Source organism: Aquarana catesbeiana, linkage group LG06 (genome assembly GCF_042186555.1).
Source record: "Aquarana catesbeiana isolate 2022-GZ linkage group LG06, ASM4218655v1, whole genome shotgun sequence".
In the NCBI taxonomy this organism is placed as follows: Eukaryota; Metazoa; Chordata; class Amphibia; order Anura; family Ranidae; genus Aquarana; species Aquarana catesbeiana.
The window spans coordinates 54,171,920-54,185,618 of NC_133329.1; the positions used below are offsets into that span (position 1 = coordinate 54,171,920).

The following is a 13,699-nucleotide window of genomic DNA, read 5'->3' on the forward strand; positions in this document are numbered from 1 at the left end:
TGAGGCTGCATTTGATGGGCGCTGGTGAGGCTGCATTTGATGGGCGCTGGTGAGGCAGCATTTGATGGGCGCTGGTAGACTGCATTGATGGGTGCTGGTGAGGCTGCATTTGATGGGCACTGGTGAGGCTGCATTCGATTTGCGCTGCTGAGGCAGCATTTGATGGGTGCCTGTGAGGTAACATTTGATGGGCGCTGGTAGGCTGCATTGATGGGCGCTGGTGAGGCTGCATTTGATGGGCACTGTTGAGGCTGCATTCGATGTGCGCTGCTGAGGCAGCATTTGATGGGCGCTGGTGAGGCTGCATTTGATGGGCGCTGGTGAGGCAGCATTTGATGGGCGCTGGTAGACTGCATTGATGGGTGCTGGTGAGGCTGCATTTGATGGGCGCTGATGAGGCGGAATTCGATTTGCGCTGCTGAGGCAGCATTTGATGGGTGCCAGTGAGGTAACATTTGATGGGCGCTGGTAGACTGCATTGATGGGCGCTAGTGATGCTGCACTTTATGGGCGCTGGTAAGGCTGCATTTGATGGGTGCTTCTCTAAAAAGGTGGGCTATACATAGGCTGGTGAGGCAGCATTTGATGGGCACTAGTAAGCTGCATCGATGGGTGGTGGTGAGGCTGCACTTTATGGGCGCTGGTGAGGCTGCATTTGATGGGCGCTGGTGGGCTGCATTTGATGGGTGCTGGTGGGCTGCATTTGATGGGTGCTTCATTAAAAAGGTGGGGTATACATGGGCTGGTGAGGCAGCATTTGATGGGCGCTGGTAAGCTGCATTGATGGGCGGTGGGGAGGCTGCATTTAGTGGGCACTGGTGAGGCTGCATTTGATGGGCGCTGGTGAGGCTGCATTTGATGGGCACCGGTGAGGCAGCATTTGATGGGTGCTGGTAAGCTGCATTGATGGGCAGTGGTGGGGCTGCATTTGATGGGCGCTGTAAAGGCTGCATTCGATGTGCGCTGGTGAGGCTGCATTTGATGGTGAGGCTGCATTTGATGGGCGCTGGTAGGCTGCATTGATGGGTGCTGGTGAGGCTGCATTTGATGGGCGCTGTTGAGGCTGCATTCGATGTGCGCTGGTGAGGCAGCGTTTGATGGGTGCTGGTGAGGCTGCATTTGATGGGCGCTGGTGAGGCTGCTTTTGATGGGCGCTGGTGAGGAAGAATTTGATGGGTGCTGGTGAGGCAACATTTGATGGGTGCTGGTAGGCTGCATTGATGGGCGCTGGTGATGCTGCATTTGATGGGTGCTTCATTATAAAGGTGGAGTATACATGGGCAGGGCAAAGGGGTGGATTCAGGGGTGGAGCCAGGGGGGGCGGCAAAATGAGGTTTCGCCTAGGCCGGGTGTCAAAAACCCTTGCACCAGACCTGCCCCCATCACCAAAAAAAAAGAAGTGGATTGAGACTCAGGGGAGTTTGAGGAACAGAGGTTTCTATGTCACCTCCACTGAGTATCCTGAAGATGGCAGTGAATGTCCCGGGATCCCACAGAACCCAAATGAGCCACACATTTGTTTATATAGTTCAGCTGCCCACATCTTTTCTACTGAAAATCAGCTCTTCAAATGCTTACATCTCTGCCACTGAACTTTGCCCCTCTCATTTATAATGCACTTCAGATAATAGTTACATGTTTTCATTTAGATACAATTGTTGAACCATATAAACTGCTGTTGCAATCTCTTGTTGGATTATAGTGTTATTAATATGGGTATTTAGATGCAAAGGTATCCAAAACTTTCAAGGGGGCACCTGGATTTGAACCAGGGACCTCTCGATCTGCAGTCGAATGCTCTACCACTGAGCTATACCCCCTTCATTTTTAAAGATGTGTCATGTTTTTTTTTTTTTTCCTGCTTCCTCTTCTATTTATGTATTTATAATAAAGGTCTTTTCTTGAATTTAGATTCAAGTGTTTCCAAAATCTTCCAGGGGGCACCTGAGACCTCTCAACCTGCGTTATACAACCCCCCCCCCCATTTTCAGCTTTACTTTTTGGAATTTTTTTTTCCTATTCTCTAAGTCCCCGTTCCCCCGTTCACACTACGCATAGCGGGAACTTTTCTGTTTATGCGATTCTCATACGGAGAGGCGTGTTCTACATAAGGCAGCCCATTCACTTCAATGGACTTCTATATGTGTGATTGTGGCTCCAAAGAAACTCAGGGAACAAATTTTGGCCCCGAGCCAGGAGCGATTTTACGCTTGTGTTTTTGCTGTGATTCGTGCTCATTGTGTCACATGGCAAAATCATGCTGCGCTTGGGGTGCCAAACGTCACGCGTTTTGCCGTAATTTGCAATAGCGGCAGTTCTGCTCGTGATTACAAATATTTATTTCAAATTAAGCTCTGTGATCCTGCGCTCCTATATAGAGAAAGGTTACAATCTTCACACTTAGGCTCTGTTCACATAAGCTACGGCCGCGGTTCACAGCACGGGGTCCGGTGCGTCCCTGTTCACCAATTCAAGTGTGAATCCGGTCTGAATTTTTGCCTAAATTCACACCTGAATCGGAACCAAAGACGCACAGGACCCTTTTTAAGTGCGGACCATGGCTGCCCCGGAGCTGTGTGAACCGGCTCCATTGAGAGTGAGTCACACTTGCCTGTCATGTGAATTGGGTGCATCCACTTCGCGTTTGTTTAAACCCAGCCTTAGATGGAAGGGGTGTAAAATCTTCCAGGAGGGAGAGAGATTACAGTCTACATTTATATTAGAAAAGTCTAAAATCTTGAAGGGGGCACCTGGATTTGAACCAAGGACCTCTCGATCTGCAGTCGAATGCTCTACCACTGAGCTATACCCCCTTTTTGCAGAGTTGAGAGGTAAAGCTCCTCCCTTCAGGGTGAGAACTCATTCTACCAGGGGTATAGGAACCTCCTGGGCTTTTTGCTATCAGGTATCTGTGGCTCAGATTTGTAAGGCTGCTACCTGGTCTTCAGTGTATACGTTTACAAAATGTTATCAAGTGGATGTTGGAGCAGCCGAGGAATCGGCTTTCGGCCGCAGTGTACTGTGGGCTGCCGTATAGGTCTGGCTATTGTTTGGCAGGATGGGCACTGGAGAGGCTGCATTTGATGGGCGCTGGTAGGCTGCATTGATGGGCGCTGGTGAGGCTGCATTTGATGGGCACTGGTGAGGCTGCATTCGATGGGCACTGGTGAGTCGGCATTTGATGGGCGCTGGTAGGCTGCATTGATGGGCGCTGGTGAGGCTATATTTGATGGGCGCTGTTGAGGCTGCATTTGATGGGCGCTGGTGAGGCAGCATTTGATGGGCACTGGTGAGGCTGCATTTGATGGGCGCTGCTGAGGCAGCATTTGATGGGCGCTGGTGAGGCTGCATTTTATGGGCGCTGGTGAGGCTGCATTTGATGATGGGCGCTGGTGAGGCTGCATTTGATGGGCGCTGGTGAGGCAGCATTTGATGGGCGCTGGTAGACTGCATTGATGGGTGCTGGTGAGGCTGCATTTGATGGGCACTGGTGAGGCTGCATTCGATTTGCGCTGCTGAGGCAGCATTTGATGGGTGCCAGTGAGGTAACATTTCATGGGCGCTGGTAGGCTGCATTGATGGGCGCTGGTGAGGCTGCATTTGATGGGCACTGTTGAGGCTGCATTCGATGTGCGCTGCTGAGGCAGCATTTGATGGGCGCTGGTGAGGCTGCATTTGATGGGCGCTGGTGAGGCAGCATTTGATGGGCGCTGGTAGACTGCATTGATGGGTGCTGGTGAGGCTGCATTTGATGGGCGCTGATGAGGCGGCATTCGATTTGCGCTGCTGAGGCAGCATTTGATGGGTGCCAGTGAGGTAACATTTGATGGGCGCTGGTAGACTGCATTGATGGGCGCTAGTGATGCTGCACTTTATGGGCGCTGGTAAGGCTGCATTTGATGGGTGCTTCTCTAAAAAGGTGGGCTATACATAGGCTGGTGAGGCAGCATTTGATGGGCACTGGTAAGCTGCATTGATGGGCGGTGGTGAGGCTGCATTTGATGGGCGCTGGTGGGCTGCATTTGATGGGTGCTTCATTAAAAAGGTGGGGTATACATGGGCTGGTGAGGTAGCATTTGATGGGCGCTGGTAAGCTGCATTGAAGGGCGGTGGGGAGGCTGCATTTAGTGGGCACTGGTGAGGCTGCATTTGATGGGCGCTGGTGAGGCTGCATTTGATGGGCACCGGTGAGGCAGCATTTGATGGGTGCTGGTAAGCTGCATTGATGGGCAGTGGTGGGGCTGCATTTGATGGGCGCTGTAAAGGCTGCATTCGATGTGCGCTGGTGAGGCTGCATTTGATGGTGAGGCTGCATTTGATGGGCGCTGGTAGGCTGCATTGATGGGTGCTGGTGAGGCTGCATTTGATGGGCGCTGTTGAGGCTGCATTCGATGTGCGCTGGTGAGGCAGCGTTTGATGGGTGCTGGTGAGGCTGCATTTGATGGGCGCTGGTGAGGCTGCTTTTGATGGGCGCTGGTGAGGAAGAATTTGATGGGTGCTGGTGAGGCAACATTTGATGGGTGCTGGTAGGCTGCATTGATGGGCGCTGGTGATGCTGCATTTGATGGGTGCTTCATTATAAAGGTGGGGTATACATGGGCAGGGGAAAGGGGTGGATTCAGGGGTGGAGCCAGGGGGGGCGGCAAAATGAGGTTTCGCCTAGGGTGTCAAAAACCCTTGCACCAGACCTGCCCCCATCACCAAAAAAAAAGAAGTGGATTGAGACTCAGGGGAGTTTGAGGAACAGAGGTTTCTATGTCACCTCCACTGAGTATCCTGAAGATGGCAGTGAATGTCCCGGGATCCCACAGAACCCAAATGAGCCACACATTTGTTTATATAGTTCAGCTGCCCACATCTTTTCTACTGAAAATCGGCTCTTCAAATGCTTACATCTCTGCCACTGAACTTTGCCCCTCTCATTTATAACGCACTTCAGATAATAGTTACATGTTTTCATTTAGATACAATTGTTGAACCATATAAACTGCTGTTGCAATCTCTTGTTGGATTATAGTGTTATTAATATGGGTATTTAGATGCAAAGGTATCCAAAACTTTCAAGGGGGCACCCAGATTTGAACCAGGGACCTCTCGATCTGCAGTCGAATGCTCTACCACTGAGCTATACCCCCTTCATTTTTAAAGATGTGTCATGTTTTTTTTTTTTTTTCCTGCTTCCTCTTCTATTTATGTATTTATAATAAAGGTCTTTTCTTGAATTTAGATTCAAGTGTTTCCAAAATCTTCCAGGGGGCACCTGAGACCTCTCAACCTGCGTTATACAACCCCCCCCCCCCCATTTTCAGCTTTACTTTTTGGAATTTTTTTTTTCCTATTCTCTAAGTCCCCGTTCCCCCGTTCACACTACGCATAGCGGGAACTTTTCTGTTTATGCGATTCTCATACGGAGAGGCGTGTTCTACATAAGGCAGCCCATTCACTTCAATTGACTTCTATATGTGTGATTGTGGCTCCGAAGAAACTCAGGGAACAAATTTTGGCCCCGAACCAGGAGCGATTTTACACTTGTGTTTTTGCTGTGATTCGTGCTTGTTGTGTCACGTGGCTAAATCATGCCGCGCTTGGGGTGCCAAACGTCACGCGTTTTGCCGTAATTTGGAATAGCGGCAGTTCTGCTCGTGATTACAAATATTTATTTCAAATTAAGCTCTGTGATCCTGCGCTCCTATATAGAGAAAGGTTACAATCTTCACACTTAGGCTCTGTTCACATAACCTGCGGCCGCGGTTCACAGCACGGGGTCCGGTGCGTCCCTGTTCACCAATTCAAGTGTGAATCCGATCTGATTTTTTGCCTAAATTCACACCTGAATCGGAACCAAAGACGCACAGGACCCTTTTTAAGTGCGGACCACGGCCGCCCCGGAGCTGTGTGAACCGGCTCCATTGAGAGTCACACTTGCCTGTCATGTGAATTGGGTGCATCCACTTCGCATTTGTTTAAACCCAGCCTTAGATGGAAGGGGTGTAAAATCTTCAGGAGGGAGAGAGATTACAGTCTGTACATTTATATTAGGAAAGTCTAAAATCTTGAAGGGGGCACCCGGATTTGAACCAGGGACCTCTCGATCTGCAGTCGAATGCTCTACCACTGAGCTATACCCCCTTTTTGCAGAGTTGATGGGTAAAGCTCCTCCCTTCAGGGTGAGAACTCATTCTACCAGGGGTATAGGAACCTCCTGGGCTTTTTGCTATCAGGTATCTGTGGCTTAGATTTGTAAGGCTGCTACGTGGTCTTCAGTGTATACATTCACAATATCTTATCAAGTGGATGTTGGAGCAGCCGAGAAATCGGCTTTCGGCCACAGTGTACTGTGGGCTGCCGTATAGGTCTGATGGCTATTGTTTGGCAGGATGCGCACTGGAGCGGCTGCATTTGATGGGCGCTGGTAGGCTGCATTGATGGGCGCTGGTGAGACTGCATTCGATGGGCACTGGTGAGTCAGCATTTGATGGGCGCTGGTAGGCTGCATTGATGGGCGCTGGTGAGGCTATATTTGATGGCCGCTGTTGAGGCTGCATTGATGGGCGCTGGTGAGGCAGCATTTGATGGGCACTGGTAGGCTGCATTGATGAGTGCTGGTGAGGCTGCATTTGATGGGCACTGTTGAGGCTGCATTCGATGTGCGCTGCTGAGGCAGCATTTTATGGGCGCTGGTGAGGCTGCATTTGATGGGCGCTGGTGAGGCTGCATTTGATGATGGGCGCTGGTGAGGCTGCATTTGATGGGCGCTGGTGAGGCTGCATTTGATGGGCGCTGGTAGACTGCATTGATGGGTGCTGGTGAGGCTGCATTTGATGGGCACTGATGAGGCGGCATTCGATTTGCGCTGCTGAGGCAGCATTTGATGGGTGCCAGTGAGGTAACATTTGATGGGCGCTGGTAGGCTGCATTGATGGGCGCTGGTGATGCTGCACCTTATGGGCGCTGGTAAGGCTGCATTTGATGGGTGCTTCTCTAAAAAGGTGGGCTATACATAGGCTGGTGAGGTAGCATTTGATGGGCACTGGTAAGCTGCATTGATGGGCGGTGGTGAGGCTGCACTTTATGGGCGCTGGTGAGGCTGCATTTGATGGGCGCTGGTGGGCTGCATTTGATGGGCGCTGGTGGGCTGCATTTGATGGGTGCTTCATTAAAAAGGTGGGGTATACATGGGCTGGTGAGGCAGCATTTTTATGGGCGCTGGTAAGCTGCATTGATGGGCGGTGGGGAGGCTGCATTTAGTGGGCACTGGTGAGGCTGCATTTGATGGGCACTGGTGAGGCTGCATTTGATGGGCACTGGTGAGGCAGCATTTGATGGGTGCTGGTAAGCTGCATTGATGGGCAGTGGTGGGGCTGCATTTGATGGGCGCTGTTGAGGCTGCATTCAATGTGCGCTGGTAAGGCAGCATTTGATGGGTGCTGGTGAGGCTGCATTAGATGGGTGCTGGTAGGCTGCATTGATGGGCACTGGTGAGGCTGCATTTGATGGGCGCTGGTGGGCTGTATGTGATGGGTGATTCATTAAAAAGGTGGGGTATACATGGGCAGGGCAAAGGGGTGGACTCAGGTGTGGAGCCGGGGGGGGGGGTTTCGCCTAGGGTGTCAAAAATCCTTGCACCAGCTCTGCCCCCACCACCACAAAAAAAAAGAAGAGGATTGAGACTCAGGGGAGTTTGAGGAACAGAGGTTTCCAGGTCACCTCCACTGAGTATCCTGAAGACGGCAGTGAATGTCCCAGGATCCCACAGAACCCACATGATCCCAGGATATGGGTGGGGGGCACACATTTGTTTATATAGTTCAGCTGCCCACATCTTTTCTACTGAAAACTGGCTCTTCAAATGCTTACATCTCTGCCACTGAACTTTGCCCCTCTCATTTATAACGCACTTCAGATAATAGTTACATGTTCTCATTTAGATACAATTGTTCAACCATATAAACTGCTGTTGCAATCTCTTCTTGTTTTTTTCTGCTTCCTTTTCTATTTATGTATTTATAATAAAGGTCTTTTTCTTGAATTTAGATTCTCCTATTCTCTAAGGCCCCGTTCACACTACGCATAGCGGGAACTTTTTTGTTTATGCGATTCTCACACGGAGAGGCGTGTCCTACATAAGGCAGCCAATTCACTTCAATGGACTTCTATATGTGTGATTGTGGCTCCAAAGAAACTTAGGGAACAAATTTTGGCCCCGAGCCAGGAGCGATTTTACGCTTGCATTGTTGCTCGTTGTGTCGCGCGGCAAAATCGAGCTGCGTTTGGGGTGCCAAACGTCACGCATTTTGACCGCAATTTGGAATGGTTGCAGTTCTGCTCGTGATTTCCAATTAAGCTCTGTGATCCTGTGCTCCTATATAGAGAAAGGTTACAATCTTGACACTTAGGCTCTGTTCATCGCACTTAGGCGTCCCTGTTCATCGATTCAGGTGCGAATGAGGTCCGAATTTTTGCACCTGAAACGGAACCAAAGACAAACAGAACCCTTTATAAGTGCGGACCACGGCCACCCCGGAGCTGTGTGAGCGGCTCCATTGAGAGTCAGTCACACGAATTGAATGCATCCAATTCACATATGTGTGAGCCTGGCCTTAGATGGAAGGGGTCTGAAATCTTGCAGGAGGGAGAGAGATTACAGTCTACATTTATATTAGGAAAAAAAGTCAAAAATCTTGAAGGGGGCACCCGGATTTGAACCAGGGACCTCTCGATCTGCAGTCGAATGCTCTACCACTGAGCTATACCCCCTACTTACATGCTGTGAAAAAACACAGGTATAGGTCATTACTTTTTAATTACCATCTTAATTTTGTAGAGGACATTAGACTGACAAAGATCAGGCGACTTCATTTAACCACTTCAGCCCCGGAAGAATTTCCCCCTTCCTGACCAGAGCATTTTTTGCGATTCGGCACTGCGTCACTTTAACTGACAATTGCGCGGTCGTGCGACGTTGCACCCAAACAGAATTGACGTCCTTTATTTTCCCACAAATAGAGCTTTCTTTTGGTGGTATTTGATCACCTCTGTGGTTTTTATTTTGCGCTATAAACAAGAAAAGAGCTACAATTTTGGGAAAAAAAGCAATATTTTTTACTTTTTGCTATAATAAATATCCCCAAAAAATATATAAAAAAACAATTTTTTTCCTCAGTTTAGGCCGATATGTATTCTTCTACATATTTTTGGTAAAAAAAAAACACAATAAGCGTATATTGATTGCGCAAACGTTATAGCGTCTCCAAAATAGGAGATAGTTCTAAGGCATTTTTATTATTTTTTTTTTTTTTTTTTTAAATAATCACGGCGATCTGCGATTTTTATTGTGACTGCGACATTGTGGCGGACACATCGGACACTTTTGACACTATTTTGGGACCATTGACATTTATACAGCGATCAGTGCTATAAAAATGCACTGATTACTGTGTAAATGACACTGGCAGGGAAGAGGTTAAACACTAGGGGGCGATCAAGGGGTTAAGTGTGTCCTAGGGAGTGATTCTAACTGTGAGGGGGATGGGCTCACTAGAACATGACAGAGATCACTGCTCCCAATGACATGTTGCTTGGCAGAACAGGGAAACGCCTTGTTTGCAGCTCCCCGTTCTGCTGCTCCGTGTCACGATCGCCTGCCCCGGCGGACATCAAGTCCACTGGACCTGCGGGCACGCTCACGGAGAGGTTTCGCCTAGGGTGTCAAAAATCCTTGCACCAGCCCTACCACCACAAAAAGAGGATTGTGGCTCAGGGGAGTTTGAGGAACAGAGGTTTCTAGGTCACCTCCACCGAGTATCCTGAAGACGGCAGTGAATGTCCCGGGATCCCACAGAACCCAAATGATATGGGTAAGCACACATTTGTGTACATAGTTCAGCTGCCCACATCTTTTCTACTAGAAAACCCAAAACCAGCTCTTCAAATTCTTACATCTCTGCCACTGAACCATGCCCTCTCATTTATATTGCACTTCAGATAATAGTTACATGTTCTCATTTAGATACAATTGTTGAACCATACAAGCTGCTGTTGGAATCTCTTCTTGGATTATAGTGTTTATTAATATGGGTATTTAGATGCAAAGGTATCCAAAAGCCACCAGGGGGCACCTGGATTTGAACCAGGGACCTCTCGATCTGCAGTCGAATGCTCTACCACTGAGCTATACCCCCTTCAGTGTGATATGCTTTTGCTATTTATATATTTATAATAAAGGTCTTTTCTTGAATTTATAATTCAAGTGTTTCCCTAAATCTTCCAGGGGGAACCTGAGACCTCTCAACCTGTGTTATACACCCCATCCCCATTTTCAGCTTCACTTTTTGGGATTTTTTTTTCTCTTATTCTTTAACCTCCCTGACGGTATTCCAGAGTGTGGCTCGGGGGTTAAATTTCAGCTCTATTAGCGGTAACCCCGAGCCACACTCAGGATTGCATTGCAGGATCCTGGTGCGGTGTACTTACCTTGTCCCCAGGATCCTGCGATGTCCCCCCGCTGTGTCTGCGGTCTGTGTCCTCCGCCCCGATGTCCTGTGTGCTGGGCTCCGTTCCCTGTGAGCGTCGCGATGCTAGGGGGCGGAGCCCGGCAGCAAATTAAAAAAAATGTAAGAATTGTAACACATACAGTACACTGTAATCTTACAGATTACATTACTGTATGAAATCATTTCACATCCCTTTTGTCCCAGTGCTTTGTCCAGTGCCCTGCATGCAGTTTTATATTATATATACTGTTCTTTCTGCCTGGAAACTGGAGATTGTCCATAACAACTAAAAAGTGACCCTTTACGTCAAAAGTGGCTTTAGACCAGCTAGAAAACAGTGATAGTAAATTTAAATACTTACAGAATTGAGCAATAGTAAATCGTGGGGAAATTTATTTTATTATTATATTATTATTATATTATAATTTATGATTTTGTGTTTCAAACTTCATCATACTCGGGATATCTACTAGACTCTTGGTGGACAGATATAAGTGTGTTATTGGTAAGAATTACAGGCCTACAATATAAAACGACAAATTTCTATGCAAAATAATTGTACCGCTTTGAGACGCAAAAATCTGACATAATCATACCGCCAGGGAGGTTAGGGCCCCGTTCACACTACGCATAGCGGGAACTTTTCTGTTTATGTGATTCTCACACGGAGAGGCGTGTTCTACATAAGGCAGCCAATTCACTTCAATGGACTGCTATATGTGTGATTGTGGCCCCGAAGAAACTCAGGGAACAAATTTTGTCCCGGAGCCAGGAGCGATTTTACGCTTGTGTTTTTGCTGTAATTCATGCTTGTTGTGTCGCGCTGCAAAATCGTGCTGTGTTTGGGGTGCCAAACGTCACGCATTTTGACCGTAATTTGGAATGGCGGCAGTTCTGCTCACAATTCCAAATCCCTGTACACACGGTCGGACATTCTGACAACAAAATCCATCTGATTTTTTCCGACGGATGTTGGCTCAAACTTGTCTTGCATACACACGGTCGCGCGGTCGCATACACACGAAAAATCCGATCGTTCTGAACGCGGTGATGTAAAACACGTACGTCGGGACTATAAATGGGCCAGTAGCCAATAGTTTTCGTCTCTTAATTTATTCTATAAATAATTTTTATTATTATAATATTATTTGGTATAATTATTTATAGTTATTATATTATAATTTATGTTTATTTCCTGTTTCAAACTTTATCAGACCCGAGATATCTACTAGACTCTTGTTTGGACAGATTTAAGTGAGTTATTCCTAAGAATTACAGGCCTACAATATAAAACGCCAAATTTCCAATGCAAAACAATTGTACCGCTTTCAGCACCTAAAATCTGAAATAATCATACCGCCAGGGAGGTTAAGTACGGACCGCGGCCGCCGCCTGAGCTGTGTGAACCGGCTCCATTGAGAGTCAGTCACATTCACCTGTCATGTGAATTGGATGCATCCAATTCACATATGTGTGAGCCTTAGACGGAAGGGGGTCTAAAATCTTCCAGGAGGGAGGATTACAGTCTATACATTTATATTAGAAAAAAAAAAGTCTAAAATCTTGAAGGGGGCACCCGGATTTGAACCAGGGACCTCTCGATCTGCAGTCGAATGCTCTACCACTGAGCTATACCCCCTTCCTTGTAGGTCCATGGAAAAATACAGGTATAGGTCACCATTCTTTAAAGTGATGGTAAAACTTTGATTATTTAATATAAATATTTATTTATTTATTTATTATTAACCCAAACTATACAGCTTGTTTTGCACAGAGTGGCCCCGAACACCATCTTCTGGGGTCCCTCCCCACATCAGCTAACCCCTAGGAGAAGCGCTCTCCCGAGGGGGTTACCTTGCGGGTGCGCTCCCAAGTCCATCATTCAGTTTCCCTACCTGCCAAATGTATGACTTGGCCCCGCCCCCCCTAAGTCATTGGATTTAAATGACAGCAGCGGGAGCCAATGGCTGCGCTGCTATCAATCTATCCAATCAAGAGCTGATAACCCCAGGCAGAGAGACAGAGCGTCCCCACTGGGTCAGGTTCCAGGGCTCAGGTAAGTAAAACGGGGGGGGGGGGGCTGGGGGGCCGGTCACTACCAGGATTTTTTTTCACCTTAAAGCATAGGATGCCTTAAGGTGAAAAAACACGAAGGTTTACAACCCCTTTAACTACCATCTTAATTTTCCATTTGTAGAGTTGAGACGACTTCATTTAAAAGCAAACAAACGAATAAGAGAAAAGCTGTTGCATTGTACAGCCAAACAGGTTTTACTTTACACAGTTCACTGCAATCAGACTAATACATGTTACCCTGTTATTAAATCCAATTATTTGCACCATTTTACTTACACAAAAAGGAGATTTTCAGATACGTATTTGGGGCGGGGCTCAACAAACCCCAGGCACCAAGTCGCAACAAGGTACGGGAGCGCATCTTCACTGGTCTTGGGATTTGATTATGGTCACCCTGTCCACAATTCGATTCGATATCACGGTTACTGCGTAAGTGGAAAAAAATTTTTATCCAAAAATTCAAGCAGTCAGAAAACCAATCAATATAAACTTATTGCGATTTTTTTTTTTATTACCAAAAATATGTAGAATACATACTGGCCTAAACTGATAAAGAAATATTTTAATTTTTTTTGATGATATTAAAAGCAAAAAATATGGTCTTTTTTTTCAAAATTTTCGCTTGTTTTTTTGTTTACAGCGCAAAAAAAAAAAAAAAAAAACCCACTGTAGAGGCGATTAAATACCTCCAAAAGAAAGCTCTATTTGTGGGGGAAAAAAGGACGTCAATTTTATTTGGGTACAGCGTCGCATGACCGCACAATTGTCGGTTAAAGTGACACAGTGCCGTATCGCAAAAAAATGACCTGGTCATGAAGGGGGCAAATCCTTCCGGTTCTTAGGTGGTTAAGTTACACCCAAGCACATAAAGTCCCCCTCCCCCCCAAAAATTGAGCCCCCGCCCCTTAAATTTGGGGAGGGGACCCCACACATTTTTTTCACAAGATTATTTATTGCTGGCATGTTTTTTTTTTTTTTTTTTTACATTCAGCTGTCAGCTGGGAACCTGGAACTGACGAGTCATCCATTGTGAAGGACGCGGCGGCCGGCCTGCTCCCTAACAACCAGCTAATGTCAAGACGCCTTAGGCGGCCGGCTCCAAAAATTTGCATCTAAAAATCACAGCCGCT

General features: G+C 47.3%; 7 non-coding genes across 7 annotated transcripts; all 7 read right to left on the reverse strand.

Moving 5' to 3' along the window:
* Positions 1 to 1,748: 1,748 nt before the first annotated feature.
* On the reverse strand, positions 1,749 to 1,820 carry TRNAC-GCA (transfer RNA cysteine (anticodon GCA)). Its single transcript has one exon. It is a non-coding gene; the product is annotated as a tRNA-Cys (tRNA).
* Positions 1,821 to 2,741: 921 nt separating this feature from the next.
* TRNAC-GCA (transfer RNA cysteine (anticodon GCA)) lies at positions 2,742 to 2,813 on the reverse strand. Its single transcript has one exon. It is a non-coding gene; the product is annotated as a tRNA-Cys (tRNA).
* A 2,250-nt stretch (positions 2,814 to 5,063) lies between these two features.
* On the reverse strand, positions 5,064 to 5,135 carry TRNAC-GCA (transfer RNA cysteine (anticodon GCA)). Its single transcript has one exon. It is a non-coding gene; the product is annotated as a tRNA-Cys (tRNA).
* Positions 5,136 to 6,057: 922 nt separating this feature from the next.
* TRNAC-GCA (transfer RNA cysteine (anticodon GCA)) lies at positions 6,058 to 6,129 on the reverse strand. Its single transcript has one exon. It is a non-coding gene; the product is annotated as a tRNA-Cys (tRNA).
* A 2,556-nt stretch (positions 6,130 to 8,685) lies between these two features.
* On the reverse strand, positions 8,686 to 8,757 carry TRNAC-GCA (transfer RNA cysteine (anticodon GCA)). The gene has a single exon. It is a non-coding gene; the product is annotated as a tRNA-Cys (tRNA).
* Positions 8,758 to 10,109: 1,352 nt separating this feature from the next.
* TRNAC-GCA (transfer RNA cysteine (anticodon GCA)) lies at positions 10,110 to 10,181 on the reverse strand. The gene has a single exon. It is a non-coding gene; the product is annotated as a tRNA-Cys (tRNA).
* Positions 10,182 to 12,060: 1,879 nt separating this feature from the next.
* On the reverse strand, positions 12,061 to 12,132 carry TRNAC-GCA (transfer RNA cysteine (anticodon GCA)). Its single transcript has one exon. It is a non-coding gene; the product is annotated as a tRNA-Cys (tRNA).
* Positions 12,133 to 13,699: the final 1,567 nt, after the last annotated feature.